Here is a 15532-nt window from a genome sequence, read left to right on the forward strand (position 1 = left end):
TAAAATGTCCCATTCAATGACATCATGTAAGGGCAGACTGCTAAAAAGTGACAAGTTTTTAAAGTGCTTATATACAAATGCTAGAAGTCTAAATAATATGGGTGAACTATAGTGCCTTGTATTAAATGAGGATATTGATATAATAGGCATTATATAAACTTGGTGGAATGAGGATAATCAATGGGACACTAATAGCAGGGTACAAAATATATTGGAAGGACAGAAAGAGGTTGTGCTGATGGAGGAGTGGCATATGTGAAAGAGCATAGAATCAAATGAAGTAAAAATATTAAATGAACCAAACTGTACTATAGATTCTCTATGGATAGTAATTCCATGCTCTAATAATAAGACTGTAGCAGTAGGCACATCCTGACCAGGATGGTGATAGAGACTGTGAATTGCTCAAGGAGATTAGAAAGGCTATAAAAATAAACTCAGTAATGGGGGATTTCAACTATCCCCATATTGACTGGGTACATATCACCTCAGAATGGGATGTAGAGAGAGTCATTTAAGGTGTCAAGAAACTGCTTCTTGAAGTAGCTAGTCTGGGAACCCACAATAGCTGAGGCAATTTTTGATTTAGGCCTAAGTGAAGCACAGGATATGGTCCAAGAACTGACTATAGCTGGACTGCTTGGTGATAGTGACCATAGTATAATTAACATACCTGTGGAGGGAAAACACTGTAGCATTTAATTTCAGAAGGGGGGACTACACAAAAATGAAGATGTTAAACAAATTAAAAGGCACAGTGCTAAAAGTGAAATCTCTGCAAGCTGCATGGGAAAAAAAATTTGGACACCATAACAGAGGGTCAATTTAAATGTATTCTCCAAATTAAGAAACCGAGAGAACCAAAAAAGTGCCACTGTGGCTAAACAACAAAGTAAAAGAAGCAGGGAGACAAAAAGGCATCCTTTAAAAAGTGTAAGTTAAATCCTAGTGAGGAAAATAGAAAGAAACAAACTCTGGCAAATGAAGTGTAAAAATGTAATTAAGAAGGCCAAAAAAGAATTTGAAGAACAGCTAGCCAAAGATTCAAAAAGCAATAGCAATTTTTTTTAAGTGTATCAAAAGTAGGAAGCCTGCTAAACAACCAGTAGGGCCACTGGACAATCTAGATGCTAAAGGAGCACTCAAGGACGATAAGGCCATTGCGGAGAAACTAAATGAATTCTTTGCAACGGTCTTCATGGCTGAGGATGTGATGGAGAATCCCAAACCTGAGCCATTCTTTTCAGGTGACAGATCTGAGGAACTGTCCCAGATAGAGGTGTCATTAGAGGAGGTTTTGCAAGAAATTGATAAACTAAACCAGGGGTAGGCAACCTATGGCCCGGGTGCCGAAGGCAGCACGCGAGCTGGTTTTCAGTGGCACTCACACTGCCCGTGTCCTGGCCACCAGACCGGGGGGCTCTGCATTTCAATTTAATTTTAAATGAAGCTTCTTAAACATTTTAAAAGCCTTATTTACTTTATATACAACAATAGTTTAGTTTATATATTATAGACTTATAGAAAGAGACCTCCTAAAAATGTTAAAATGTGTTACTGGCGAGTGAAACCTTAAATTAGAGTGAATAAGTGAAGATTTGGCACATCACTTCTGAAAGGTTGCCGACCCCTGAATTAAACAGTGATAAGTCACCAGGACCTGATGGTTTTCTCCTAAGAGTTCTGAAAGAACTCAAATGTGAAATTGCAGAACTACTAACTGTAGTTTGTAACCTATCCTTTAAGTCAGCTTCTGTACCAAATGACTGGAGAATAGCTAATGTGATGCCAATTTTTTTAAAAAGGCTCCAAAGGTGATCCCGGCAATTACAAACTGGTAAGCCTGACTTCAGTACTGGGCAAACTGGTTGAAACTATAGTAAAAAAGAAAATTGTCAGACACTTAGATTAACATAATTTGTTGGGGAAGAGTCGTCATGTGTTTAGTAAAGGGAAATCATGCCTCACCAACCTACTAGAATTCTTTGATGGGATCAACAAGCATGTGGACAAGGGGAATCCCGTGGATATAGTATACTTAGATTTTCAGAAAGCCTTTGACAAGGCACCTCACCAAAGGCTCTTAAGCAAAGAAAGCTGTCATAGGATAAGAGGGAAGGTCCTCTCAGGAATCAGTAACTGGTTAAAAGACAGGAAACGAAAGTTAGGAATAAATGGTCAGTTTTCAGAATGGAGAGAGGTAAATAGTGGTATCCCCCAGGGGGACCAGTCCTATTCAACATATTCATAAATGATCTGGAAAAAGGGGTAAACAGTGAGGTAGCAAAATGTGCAGATGATCCAAAACTACTCAATAGTTAAGTTCAAAACAGACAGTGAAGAATGACAAACAGATCTTTCAAAACTGGGTGACTGGGCAACAAAATGGCAGGTGAAATTAAATGTTAAATGCAAAGTAATGCATATTGGAAGACATAATCTGAACTCTGCATATAAAATGATGGGATCTAAATTAGGGTTATCACTCGAGAGAGAGACCTTGGAGTCATCGTGGATAGTTTTCTGAGGATAGTTCACTGTGCAGTGGTAATCAAAAAAGTGAACAGAATGTTGGGAATCATTAAGAAAGGGATAGAAAATAAGACAGAAAATATCATATTGACTCCATATAAATCCATGGTATGCCCACATTTTGAATATTGCATGCAGATGTGGTTGCCCCATCTCAGAAAAGATACATTGGAATTGGAAAAGCTTCAGAAAGGGGCAACAAAAATGATTGGGGTATGGAATGGCTTCTGTATGAGGAGAGATTAACAAGACTGACTTTTCAGCTTGGAAAAGAGTCAGCTAAGGGGGTATATGATTGAGGTCTATAAAATCATGACTGGTATGGAGAAAGTAAATAAGGAAGTGTTTACTTTTAACACAAAAACTAGGGGGTCACAAAATGAAATAAATAGGCAGCAGGTTTAAAACAAGAGGAAGTATTTTTTCACACAATGCACAATCAACCTGTTTGACTACTTGCAAGAGGATATTGTGAAGGCCAAGACTATAACAGGGTTCAAAAAAGAACTAGAGTTCATAGAGGATAGGCCAATCAATGGCTATTAACCAGGATGGGGAGAGATGGTGTCCCTAAGCCTCTGTTTGCCAGAAGCTGGTAATGAGTGACAGGATGGATCACTTGATGATTACCTGTTCTGTTCATTCCCTCTGAGGCACTTGGCATTGGCCACTGTCAGAAGCCAACTACTTTTGCCAGTGTTTCCAGATGTTCACCGCAAAAGCAAGTGGAGAAAAGAGTATGCAAGAACCAACAGATCTGTGCTGGAGTTCTTTAATATTTTCATTCAGATTTTGTACTTGATATTTGTTTTGCTGTCTTTATAATGTGAACTGCAGCCAGTTTAAAAGTAAATGCAAAGGTACTTCAGTTTCTCTACCTCCAAAGTGTAATACTGAAATCTTTTTCCCCAAGTTGTGTAGGGAAAATGAGCAAGAAAATAGTGAGACGGTGCTAGCGTGATACTTACATGAGAGCTATATCCATATTCAGTGTTTCCTTCCCTGTAAAATTAATCTTTCTAGCTACTAGCTGTTAATGCTTTGTGTACAAACAACTTTTATGCCCTTTAGTTTTTCTAAGCTATAGGGTTTGCACATCCATGTTCTCCACAATTTTTTCATATTAACTTTTGTTTAAAAAAAATCTCTCCTTCATTCAGGCCCTCTGAATCTTACTCTAAATACAAATCTTTGTCCAAATCAGCACATACTTCTATGTTGTCTGTGCTGTTGGGGGTGCTGTATGAGGAAGTTGAATATTTGCCATCATTTTGGTTTTTGCAAAGATTAGAATCTCTGTTGCATATAGTCAATCTCTTTTATAGATTTCATTTTTATTTGTTTAGTAATCTGAGGACTTCATTAAATTTTTCAAAAGCACTTAAGTCTCATTTTCTAGAGTAATATATGCAGTTAGAAGCCCAGATGTCACAAAGTCAATGGAACTTAAATTACTTGCTGTCTAAGTCACTTTTGAAAATGCAAATAAGGTTTCAGTAAGTTTTTGGTACTTTGGAAATTTTTACTCCTTTTGTGTATACACAATTTGCACAGATTTAACTAAAATCTGTTTTTAAATAGATTTTAATTAAGCTGCTGCCCTTGGTGGATACTTCTCAACTGACTTAAATCAGTCAGAATGATTATGCTTAACTACAATATTCAGTAGGCCAGTAATTGAATAGTATGAGTTTCTGAAATGTTTTAGATAACTTAAGAAACAAACCAACAAGCACCCCCCTGCAAAAAAGTCTGTGAACAAAGGAACCTTTCCTTTCTCATATGACAATCCATTATCATCACCATAATACTATATATTGCAATGTGAAGAATTTCCTTGATTCCTGGCACAATGCTCTATAACTGTCTAAAAATCCAGGCCTCGTTGAAGATATCAGTGCTAATTATTACACACACTGACAGCAGAATACAAGGCTTGGGCTCTAAATGACTTGCAGCATCTGATTTTAAAAGAAATGTCTTTACAGTTATCCCTCTGTTGAGCAATAACACTGTCCTCAGTGTTGAGAAGGACATGGGGGTGGCACATAATATTGTTCCTATGAATTCCATGCAGCTATTAGTGTGTCTTATTATTTAGCTTGTCTGCAAAATAAAATAGGGATATTCACCATTGCAATTAAACCAAGCAAACATGATTTTGTAAGCTTATAGGAGTGTCTGTCAGAAATTTTCTGGACAGGCCAACATCATTGCCTGAATTCCCATGGATGTTGCTTGTTTCTCAGAATGGAAAATGTTCTATTTTTGGCCTTGCCATTTTTTGGAAAAAAAATTAAAGCATAGCAGGAGTTCTTGTGTAGACTTTGCTAGTGTATTTGGAGGACTGAGACAGGCCTAACAAATGTAACCATTCCAAACTGATACATGAGTTATTAAAGTTCTACTGCATATTCAAGGCTGAGAAAATAAATGCATTAATCAAGTGGGATGATCAAGGGAGCACTGGCATGAGGGTTTGTAGTGGAGGCAGATTTGAGTGTGTGAGAAAATTCCTTTTTTGACCAGAAAAGATTAAAACAAATGGATAAATGCATGAGCTTGAATCTCAAGACCTGGAGAATGTACTATAGATCAAAGGAGAGCATCATTCAGGAAAACAAGGAAGCCCCTAGTGAGCATAAGCGATCAACCACCAAAGTGACTAGCCCCAGGAGTGGTTTCAAGCTGGCAACTTCTCTGTTAAATAGCCAGTTTTAGCCTGGAATCTGGCTTTCTGTGTTAGTAGCCAGAAGGGGAGCACAATGTGGTAAACTTCAGTTGTGCCCCATTAAGCTCATTTTTAATGAACAATGATTTGTTTAATATACACACTGCTTTAAAAAACAAGAAGTCTGTCTTTTGCTGCCACATGGAAAATTAGGACAACAGCTAAGGGTACAATTAACTCAGTGAACTTTCACTACCATTTTGATCAAATATCCTATTAAACGTGTATCTTCATTTGAGACACCAGGCTAGACCTTGACATCTAGTACAAATACAATTGTATCTTTGGAGTTTGGGCTGTAATAGTTCCTTGTGAAGTGATTCACTCCAATTAATGTCAAGTCACCGAGAAGGAAGGCTTAAAAACTATGACTAGGAAAACTGGAACTATTCCCCTTCCATTAAGCTAATGATTTTTTTTTTTTGGTGGATTTCTGTTCCTGAAAATGGTTCCAAGTTGATTATTTCACTAGGCAGCAAAGTGCTGGGAACACTTCTCTGCGCCTTCCTCCTGCATAGGGTGACCAGATGTTCCAATGTTATAGGGACAGTCCTGATATTTGAGGCTTTTTCTTATATAGGCTTTTCAGGGCTGCCCAGGGGGTGGGAGGGCAAGAGGGGCAATTGGCCCCGGGCCCCACAGGGTCCCCCACCAGAGTTTTTTGGGATCTCTGGAACGGGGTCCTTCACTTGCTCTGGGGGCCCCAGAAAACTCTCACGGGGCCCGGGCCCCAGGAGCTTCTTCTGTTCCCGGTTGTTGACAATTCAGTGGCAAGGGGTCCTTCCTCTCTGGGACCTGCCACCGGAGTGCCCCGAAGACCCACAGTGGGGGGTCCTTCTGGCACTTTGGCGGTGGGTCCCAGGATGGCAATTCAGCAGCAAGGGGCCCCTGCCGCTGAAGACCCCAGGCCCCTTGAATCCTCTGGGTGGCCCTGAGGTTCTTATTATCCCCCACCCCCACTCCTGATTTCTCACACTTGCTATCTGGTCAGCCTACTCCTTCAGCTAAACTCACTTTAACTCCGCCCTTTCTCCCATCAGGAGACCACCATCCCAGTCAACAATGAAGTAGACAGGGACTGGGGTGGGAGTGTGAGACATTGAGATCCCTTCAGGGCTGCTCTTCAAAACTGTTAGAGTTGTCATAATCAAAGTTCTGAGGCACTCTAGGTCAAATCCCGGCCCCATTTAAGTTAATGTCAAAGCTCTTATTGACTTCAGTGAACTAGGATTACACCGTCTGTGCCCTAGAAGCTGAGGGTGAAATCCTGGCTCTATTGAACAATGAGTTTGATAGTGACAGGATTTCACTGTGAGCATCCAGCCATTGCAATACTGACAGCCCAAGCACCAGGAGCAGCTAAAGACCAAAACTAGGAATCAAAACTCAGACTCTGTATGGCTGTAGAAAGGCCACCAGGCTGATTCCACTTATTTTATTTTTAATCAAAGAGTGGGCATTAAAATCAAACCCAACAGCAAACAGATGGCTATTCCCTTGTAGAAAGCATTGCTGTTTTGTGTATTGTCTCTGTCTTACCCTTAATGAATAGTGAAGGCTTGTGTGATGGGTTAGACCACAAAAAACCCCTTGAACTGCCAACTGATGTGCTAAGACTACCTCTGAGCCCTCTTTCCCTGGCAGCCTGGGACTTCAGTGCCCTGCCTGGTTTGATCCAGACACACTAGCCTGCTACAAACACAGACCCAAGTCTGAACAACATCCCTCAAAAGCTGCAGGCTAAATTGAAAACAGCCTAAGAAGTGTTCCTGTCTCCAACACTCAGATGCCCAGCTCCCAGTGGGGTCCAAATGCCAAATAAATCCATTTTACCCAGTATACAGGGTAAACTCATAAATTGTTTGCTCTCTATAACACTGATAGAGATGCATAGCTGTTTGCTGCCCCCTCCCTCCTCCATATTAATACATACTCTGGGTTAATTAATAAGTAAAAAGTGATTGTATTAAATAAAAAAGTAGGATTTAAGTGGTTCCAAGTAATAACAGAACACAGAGAATTACCAAGCAAATAAAATAAAACACGGAAGTCTAAACCTAAAACAGTAAGAAAGTGATTACAGATGAAATCTCACCCTCAGAAATGTTCCAGTAAGTTTCTTTTACTGACTAGCCACATCCTAGTCTGGGTCCAGCAATAACTCACACCCCTGTGGTTACTGTCCTTTATTCCAGTTTCTCACACCCTTGTGGTGCAAGAACATGAGATTGAGAGCTGCCCTGACGGTGAAGAAGCAGGTGCCTATTGCAATCTGGAAGCTGGCAACTCCAGACAGCTACTGATCAGTGGCTAACCTGTTTGGAGTGGGGAAGTCCACTGTTGGAATCCTGTTGATGCAAATTTGCAGGGCTATTAATCGCATCCTGCTCAGAAGAACCGTGACTCTGGGTAATGGCCATGACATTGTGTCTAGCTTAGTACAAATGGGTTTCCCTAACTGCGGAGGGGCGATAGATGGGATGCATATTCCAATTCTGCCACCAGCCCACCTTGCCTCCGAGTACATTAATCCGAAGAGGTATTTCTCAATGGTTCTCCAAGCGCTTGTGGATCACTCTGGGTGTTTCATTGACATTAACGCAGGCTGGTCCGGAAAGGCACATGATGCACGCATCTTTCGGAACACTGGCCTGTTCAGGAAGCTGCAAGCTGGAACTTTTTCCCCCAGACCAGAAGATCACAGTAGGGGAAGTCGAAATGCCCATTGTGATCCTTGGAGACCCCACTTATCCTTTAATGCTGTGGCTCATGAAACCCTGCACAGGGAGACTTGATAGCAGCAAGGAACGGTTCAACAACAGGCTGAGCTGGTGCAGAATGACCGTGGAGTGTGCTTTTGATTATTTAAAGGGCCGCTGGTGCTCTCTGCATAGGAAGCTGGACCTGGCCAATAACAGCATCCCCACTGTTCTATTCATGTGCTGTACCCTCCATAACATTTGTGAAGGGAAGGGTGAAAGATTCACTCAGGCATGGAACTTGGAGGTTCAACACCTGGAGGCTGAATTTGAACAGCCAGAGAGCAGGGCTATTAGAGGGGTACAGCACATGGCTGCAAGGATTAGGGATGCCTTGAGGGAGCAATTTGAGGCTGAAAGCCACAGTAATGTCTGGTGCCCTGCACAGGAGTGAAGTGCAGTGGTTCCAATGTTAGTAGGAATCTGTGTTTGCTACGTATAATAGACTGACTTGCAGTGCCTGTTGCTTTCCTGGGCTAAGGTATCTTTTACTTCATGCAATAATAAAGAATTTATTCAAAGCCAAAAAAATCCATTTATTGAAAAGAAACACAACTGCTTGGGAAATAGGGCAAGGGGTTGGGGTGGAGAACGGTACAATCACAGATTTGTGTATGTCTTGTTATCATACTCAGCCTTCCTGTCTGGAGTGCTGCGCAATGAGTGCTGCACTTCAGGATGGCTATACTGCATGGTGATGGGGGTTGAGTGCAGTGGGTAAGGGTCATAGTTTTCAGGGCTGGGTGGTGAAGCTACAGGTATTGGAGTCAGCTGGTGGTGATAAGAGTCTGAATGTTGGGGAAAGTGGGTTGGAGGTGACATGGGAGCACAAGGGAAAGAGTTTTGGGACAAGGGCTACGGGGGGGTGGGTGCGGTAGTGTTCTGCCTGCATGGCTACGAGTACCTGGATCGAGTCTGCTTGGCGCTCCATAATGTTTAACAGCTGCTCCATGCTTTGGTGCCAGTGAGCTGCATTCTGCTGGTGGACCCTCCTTTCACTCTCCTGCCACTCCTGCACTTTTTGATTTTCATTAAGGGAGTGCTGCATGACTTGATGCAACATGTCATCTTTGCTTCTATGTAGCCTCTTTCTGCTTCTTTGCAGCCTCTTGGCCAGTGATAATACTGACGGCTGAGATCTCAAGGTTGCATCTGTAAAGGCAAAATGCAACACTTAACAGAGGCAGCATTGTTCACACCAGACAGTGCAATGATTCCCTTGTACTTAAGGGCAAGCACAGTCTACGCAATAGCATAATTTGCCCATCCCAAAGCGAATGCACACAACCCATGGGAGCCCCAAAATGGTGAGTAAGCACAGGGTCAAGGAGGACTGATTGTTTCATGGCTGTACTGTCCTCTGGGTTTCTGTGCCTTGGGGAGGGCCAACAGCTGCAGAGGGCCCCTATACTGATTATTGTCCCCACATTTTCCACAGGAGTTCATCCTGGAAGATATCTCCCTGCTGAGGGTGACCTGGGAAGCAAGGGAGGGTCTTCTCCTACAATACGGCTTCCACTCTGGCCCATATGCAGCGTGCCTGTGTGCAGCAATGGTCCCCCCCCTCATCCCTCACAGCACAGTGGTGCAGACACGTTAGCCTGACTGGGACAAGGAGCACAGTGGCTCTCCCACGAAACCTGCACAAGCACATTGCCCAAGTTCTGGCTTGGACCTTTGAAGAGATCACTGAGGCTGATTACTGCAATGTGAGAGAGCACATCAATGCCCTATTCTGCATCTAGGCATGCATGCAGCCCTAACTCTTCTCACCCCAAGAGCCTGCACCAAATAACTTCCTTCCCAAAATAAAAGCCACTTACTGAGAACCTGGTGTCTGTCCTTCCCCAAGCACTGGCCGCCGTGACTGGCTACCTTCCTCCTGGCTTGAGAACAGCTTCTGACTGCATGCATCTAGGGATGCTGGGGTGTCTCCCTTGTCCTCAGCACCCTTGCTCCCACTTTGTTCCTCCTCCTCTTCCTGCCTTGTTAGACTGGGCTCTGAAGTGTCCGTGGTGGTGCTCGGAGTGGAGATAGGGTCACCCCCAAGTATCGCATCCAGCTCTTTGTAAAAACGGCAGGTTGTGGGGGCAGCACTGGAGCAGCTGTTTGCCTCACAGGCTTTGAGGGAGGCATTCCGCAGCTCCTTCACTTTAATCCCACACTGCAGAGCGTCCCAGTCATGGCCCCTTTCCATCATGTCCCTTGATATCTGCCTGAAGGTATCGTAATTCCTATGGCTAGAGCGCTGCTGGGATTAGACAGCTTCCTTCCCTAAACACTGATGAGGTCCAGCACCTTGCCATTGCTCCATACTGGGGATTGCCTGGCGTGTGGAGGCATGGCCACCTGGAAAGATTTGCTGAGAGCACTCCATGCCTGGCTGAGCAAAGAGGAAGGGGGTTTTCAAAATTCCCAGAGAATTTAAAGGGCGGGTCTAACAGTTGGTCACCTGAGAGCAGGGCAGTAGACCAGTGTGGCTAGAACAGGCATTGTGGGACACTTCTGGAGGCTGATCAGAGCGCATTAAGCGACCAAGGTGTCCACGCTGGCACTGCGGCGCTCCAGCGGGGGCGCATCAAATATTATTCCACTCGCCGAGGTGGAGTACCAGGAGTGCTCTACGTGCCTTGCCAGTGTGGATGGGTCATGAGTTAGAGCGCACTGGGCTTCTTTAATGCATTCTAACTCGCAAGTATAGCCATGCCCTACATGTAGACTCTCTTAAACAGATTTAAACCTTTCCAGTAACTTAGACCTGAGCTACATTAATACAGAGCAGGATTAAGGTGGCTCAAATGTGTCTGCATTATGGTTTGCACGAGTTTAAGTAGATCTCTCTTTTTAATTCCGATTTTTACTGGTGTATTTTTAAAAATATAGACAGTGCCAAAGAGCCAGGAAATTCATTAGGAAAATATACCGTTTACCTTGTTTTTAAATGAAAATGCTAATTTGCGAATTATATAATTTTAAAAGTCTTGGATAAACAAGTCTGCAACTATGTTTTCAAATTTACCACAAAAATACTGTTTAAAATCTTTCTGAAATACTTTGAAATACTAGTAAAGCAGGAAGTTAATTAGAGCGACTCTGATATCTTACAGCATGTTTTAACAGCTGCTTAAGAGCCAGTTCAAACAATAAGAACTAATGTGGTTTGGGACATGCTTGTGAAAGTCTGCGTTGTCCACACTGAAATGTCTATGCATGTTAGAGCAACAGCAGTTTGTTTTAACTGTAAAAAGAATTCAAAGTAGCTTGTTTTCAAACCTATAGAGGAACTTTAAAGAAGGAAAGTGGCCAAATGTTAATATAACATAGACTACTGTATCCAATGAAAATCCTTTAGCATTTAGCATTGTAGCTGCAATGCTACTGTTAGTTCTGTTCTAAAGTTCACTGACATTTTCAAATATTTTGTGGGCTAAAACTTCCCAAGTTTGGGGACAGCACAGAAGTGACACTTCCTTGAAAAAATTTGAATGAAACCCAGATAGCTTTTAATTGCAGCTCAGCTTTAGTTTTCAGTTCTTCAGTAAGAAAATTATTCATATTCCTTTTTCCACTTGGAGAATATATATTAAAACGTCGAACTTGCATTGCTTTCAGTTGTTGGTCAGGTTCCTGATAATCATAGTAAGTCCATCTGAGTGAAGGGTTTTTCATGCAATCTAATACTATTGCAATTCTCTGTACCATGGAAAGAAGCACATGTTTGAGAACTTTTATCCTTCTTTGTTTTCATGTGATTAGGATTGTTAAACTTTGAGAGAACCAAGCTCATTTTTATATTTTTGTTTTTATTGAATAATGTCCTGTTTTCAATAAACCTATAATTAAACTCTACAGGTGTGTAGCTCTGCTTAGTGAACACAACATCACTACTCTTCGGCCATGGGTATCCCGCAAGGTTAATCCTGATTGGTATTTTAGTGGGAGATGTGCAAGTGCGGCAAAGTCTAGGACACATGCACACTTTTTGGTGCAAAATAGTGCAACAGGGCACAATTTCTTCTATGGAACCTTTTCTCATTGGTCTCCCTGCCTACTCTTACTTACGTGTACTGTTTTAATTACATGAACCCAGTAAGGTTGAGATTTCAATTGTACAAAAAGTCTGTCCTTGTGCATTACAATAAAGCCTTTCATTACGGTTGTACAATACTGGGCAATGTGACAGTCTTTGTTATAACATAATGGAAAGGGACTGCACCTTTTCCTAGAACTGTGGTTGATTATGAGTAGCATTTTGTAGTACTTACATATACGTTGCTCTGGGAATCTTAACTCTGAATTTCCTAACTTGAGTTTAAAACGTCATCAGCTTTAATAGCATCCTAACATAGTCTCTGTAGGATTATATCCAGTGTAAGGTAATAGGTGCCTAAATATTGACTAGAGAGCCTCATCTGAGGCAGCCAGGTTGAAGATTTTGGCCACAATTATATAAAAGTCTGACTAATTTATTAGGTTTACAGTCCTTCTTCCAAGACCAGGAAAAAGCCTACTGCAGGCAAACATTTCTTTTTTTCTATTGCTACATACTGAACTTAAGCTAAAGTAGTGCTAAGCATTTCTTACACACTTGCAATCTATACACCATTTACAAAACCTTCAGCTTTGCTAACATAGGATAAATATTCAAGTTGGCAGTCAGCTGAGGCCAGATTGTCAAAGCAGAGGCAGTTCCATTTTGTGTGCAGCTGAACACTTTTGGATAGGAGGCGATGACTGAAGCTTAACTGTGGAATGGGGAAAATGTTGTTGTGGAAGTATCTGGGCTTTTTTAACTTCTAGGCAAATTGTGTACTTAACAATATACTGTATCAGTCCTCTGGCTTTTGGCTTTATTTAGGCTGCAGTATACACTTCAGTGTCAGAAAAAAATCCAATACTAGAAGGCATATAATTCATGAATACTTTGGAGCAGATTCTTAGCTGATGTAAACCAGCACAGCCCCATCCAAGTTGATGGAACGATGCCAATTTATAGCAGCAGCAGAGCTGGTTTGTAGAAGTTTCCCATAAATACTACTGAAGAGATGCTACTGGGGAAGTGCATGTATAAATTTTGGGAGACAGAACAGTCTGACTAACTGTGTTAGCTAATGCACTAGATGTTTGTCATTAGTAATAAGTACTTTAATGAGCTGGAAGACATGAGCATTGGAGGGAGTGAGCATTATATTTTTCCCAGTCATTCTAACAAAATCCAGCTTCAAAACCAGTACTTATTGCACACAACTCCATTTTTTAAAAACTTCTCTGCTTTATCCATTCAGGAGGCCGGAGCAACATCCCTCATGCAACCCTTGGCCATCAGCCCATCTAACTTTTGCAATGAGTTTAGCAACATCTGCTTTGCCCATTAAAGTGATTTTCCTTTTACTGGCCTCGAGCCTGCGTGCTCACTGCAAGTGATTAATAGCAATTTCCTTCCATACCTGTGAGTTCACTGAACTCCTGCTGGATTGTGATCTACTGGTCATCTTGAAATTTCTGGGGTGTGTGTGCGTGTGTGTGTATGTACATGCACATGCACACACAGATATATAATGACCTTGTTCTGCAGCTGAAAATCATTTCAGCAATTGTTTTAGTCATGTCTAAAGTTCCCATAAAATACTTACAAGGCTATCTTCCAACAGCAGCCACTTGATTTTAACTCTAATACCAATTATGTCTAGAATGACACCTGCCTTACAGTCTTACTCTTCTTTCTCTCTAAACTTTAACAGTTACATAGAAGCAAAATGAGTCACTTGGCAGTTATCATTGCCTCTAAGGAGCTTGCCCAATGAATAGAAAAGTCTTTTGAGGAACTTACAATTCACTCATAGGAAGTAACAGACAGAAGTTATTTTTAATACTGTAAATAATCCACAAATTAAATTATGATGATGCCAGGACAGTGTTATGCTGTTAGCCAAATTCTTCTTTGAGTGATTGCTCATATCCATTCCAGTTAGGTGTGCGTGTGCCGCGTGCACGTTCGTTGGAAGACTTTTTACCCTAGCAACACTCGGCGGGTCAGCTGGGCGCCCCCTGGAGTGGTGCCGCTATGGCACCGGATATATACCCCTGCCGACCCAGCCACCCCTCAGTTCCTTCTTACCGCCCATGTCAGTCATTGGAACAGTGGAGCGCGGCTTAGCTGACCTCCACTTCCCTAGCTACTCATAGTTTTCTGATTCTTTAATGTACCAATCCAGGAAATCTGTCGCGCAGCTACCTGATCCTTGGTCCACACCTTTGCTTCTCATTATGCGTCGTTCCAACAGTCTAGAGATGATGCAGCCTTTGGCTCAGCAGTTCTGCACTCTGCCACATCTCACTCCCCGCCTAGGTAAGGCTTGGGAATCACCTAACTGGAATGGATATCAGCAATCACTCGAAGAAGAAAAGATGGTTACTCACCTTTGTAACTTTTGTTCTTCGAGATGTGTTGCTCATATCCATTCCAAACCCGCCCTCCTTCCCCACCGTCGGAGTAGCCGGTAAGAAGGAACTGAGGGGTGGCTGGGTTGGCAGGAGTATATATCCAGCACCATAGCGGTGCCACTCCAGGGGGCGCCCAGCCGACCTGCCGAGTGTTGCTAGGGTAAAAAGTCTTCCGACGAACGTGCACACAGCGCGCACACATCTAACTGGAATGGATATGAGCAACACATCTCGAAAAACAACAGTTACAAAGGTGAGTAACCATCTTTTTTGCCAACAGGTGGGTAAGACCTATCAAGTTGGAAGATGCAGTAATAGAATTTTTATCCTTTGGCACTGCTGACCTTTTGTAAGGCAGCAAGATATCTCTCTAGTCCACTTCCTACAAGTGCCATTTTCAGAGAGAACGGATGGTTAATTTAGGGGAATGAAAAATCACAAGCATTCTTCACCATGTATTTTCCCTAAAAGAATCAAATGATCCCATTACACACCAGACTGCTGCAGATGTGACCCTGGTTTTTGCAGCTGTTAACACAGTGCTATGTGTGTGAAAATAATAGGTAGGTCAATGAAGTGACCAGCTCTTATAGCAAGGTGCTGATTGCCTGAAGTAGTTTGCCATTGCATTTTCTATATTTTGTATTGCATTATAAGTTCCTAAGAAAACATCTTTTATCTCTGTGGACACGAAAAATCATATCTATCTGTTACAACTTGTGAAATTGTTCCCTATTGTCCAGGAGAGGCTGTTTAAAATCCATTCCTACAATGTTGGTTTTCAATAATTGAAGTATGCTTATAATGTAAGATTTTTGTTATGTATTTTCAGCAAAAATACCTCTCAAAGTTCTTTTATTGTCACTTGCATGCAAAAGTAGCAGGGTGTCAAATACATCCTATGTGCTTAAGATTCTCCTATCTGGGGCTCAGTGCCATGTCTTGGGGCACTCTAAGAATTAATAAAATAACATGCCTGCCTCACAGACTTTCCCAGAAATAGCACAATACACTATAGAGCAGTTGAGAAACATAAAATTGCAGATCCTCAAGTCAGTGAGGAAAA

This window comes from Gopherus flavomarginatus, chromosome 6 (assembly GCF_025201925.1).
Source record: "Gopherus flavomarginatus isolate rGopFla2 chromosome 6, rGopFla2.mat.asm, whole genome shotgun sequence".
Lineage (NCBI taxonomy): Eukaryota > Metazoa > Chordata > Testudines > Testudinidae > Gopherus > Gopherus flavomarginatus.